The sequence below is a fragment of the Arachis ipaensis genome, chromosome B10 (genome assembly GCF_059453495.1).
Source record: "Arachis ipaensis isolate K30076 ecotype BB chromosome B10, ASM5945349v1, whole genome shotgun sequence".
Classification (NCBI taxonomy): Eukaryota; Viridiplantae; Streptophyta; class Magnoliopsida; order Fabales; family Fabaceae; genus Arachis; species Arachis ipaensis.
In genome coordinates, this window is record NC_142435.1 from 92,003,205 (window position 1) to 92,004,832 (window position 1,628).

The following is a 1,628-nucleotide window of genomic DNA, read 5'->3' on the forward strand; positions in this document are numbered from 1 at the left end:
AGCAGATCCAGAACCTGAAAGGACTCTGAAGAGAAAATTAAGAGAAGCTAAATTACAACAATCCAGAGATAACCTTTCAGAAATTTTCGAACAGGAAGAGAATATGGCAGCCGAAAATAATAATAATGCAAGGAGAATGCTTGGTGACTTTACTGCACCTAATTCCAATTTACATGGAAGAAGCATCTCCATTCCTGCCATTGGAGCAAACAACTCTGAGCTGAAACCTCAATTAGTTTCTCTGATGCAGTAGAACTGCAAGTTTCATGGACTTCCATCTGAAGATCCTTTTTAGTTCTTAACTGAATTCTTGCAGATATGTGATACTGTTAAGACTAATGGAGTAGATCCTAAAGTCTACAGGCTCATGCTTTTCCCTTTTGCTGTAAGAGACAGAGCTAGATTATGGTTGGATTCTCAACCCAAAGACAGCCTGAACTCTTGGGATAAGCTGGTCACGGCTTTCTTAGCCAAGTACTTTCCTCCTCAAAAGCTGAGCAAGCTTAGAGCTGATGTTCAAACCTTCAGACAGAAAGAAGGTGAATCCCTCTATGAAGCTTGGGAAAGATACAAGCAGTTGACCAAAAAGTGTCCTTCTGACATGCTTTCAGAATGGACCATCCTGGATATATTCTATGATGGTTTATCTGAGCTATCAAAGATGTCACTGGACACTTCTGCAGGTGGATCCATTCACCTAAAGAAAACGCCTGCAGAAGCTCAAGAACTCATTGACATGGTTGCTAATAACCAGTTCATGTACACTTCTGAAAGGAATCCTATGAGTAATAGGACGCCTATGAAGAAGGGAGTTCTTGAAATTGATACTCTGAATGCCATATTGGCGCAGAATAAAATATTGACTCAGCAAGTCAATATGATCTCTCAGAGTCTGCATGGAATGCAAGCTGCATCCAACAGTACTCAAGAGGCTTCTTATGAAGAAGAAGCTTATGATCCTGAGAACCCTGCAATAGCAGAGGTGAATTACTTAGGTGACCCTTATGGAAACACCTATAACTCATCATGGAGAAATCATCCAAATTTCTCATGGAAGGATCAAAAGCCTCAACAAGGCTTTAATAATGGTGGAAGAAACAGGTTTAGCAATAGCAAGCTTTTCCATCATCCACTCAGCAACAGACAGAGAACTCTGAACAAAATACTTCTAATTTAGCAAACTTAGTCTCTGATCTATCTAAGGCCACTGTAAGTTTCATGAATGAAAAAAGATCTTCCATTAGAAATCTGGAAGCACAAGTGGGCCAGCTGAGTAAAAGGATCACTGAAATCCCTCCTAGTACTCTCCCAAGCAATACAGAAGAGAACCCAAAAGGAGAGTGCAAGGCCATTCACATAAGCACCATGGCCGAACCTGTGAGGAGAGGAGAGGACGTGAATCCCAAGGAGGAAGACCTCTTGGGACGTCCAGTGATCAATAAGGAGCTTCCCTCTGAGGAACCAAAGGACTCTAAGGCTCATCTAGAGACCATAGAGATTCCATTGAACCTCCTTATGCCCTTCATGAGCTCTGATGAGTATTCCTCTTCTGAAGAGAATGAGGATGTTACTAAAGAGCAAACTGCCAAGTTTCTTAGTGCAATCATGAAGCTGAATGCCAAACTATT

The 1,628-nt window shown here is 41.4% G+C and overlaps 1 non-coding gene across 1 annotated transcript; it reads right to left on the minus strand.

Moving 5' to 3' along the window:
* Window positions 1-499: 499 nt before the first annotated feature.
* On the minus strand, window positions 500-607 carry LOC148580860 (small nucleolar RNA R71). Its single transcript, XR_015894480.1, has one exon. It is a non-coding gene; the product is annotated as a small nucleolar RNA R71 (small nucleolar RNA).
* Window positions 608-1,628: the final 1,021 nt, after the last annotated feature.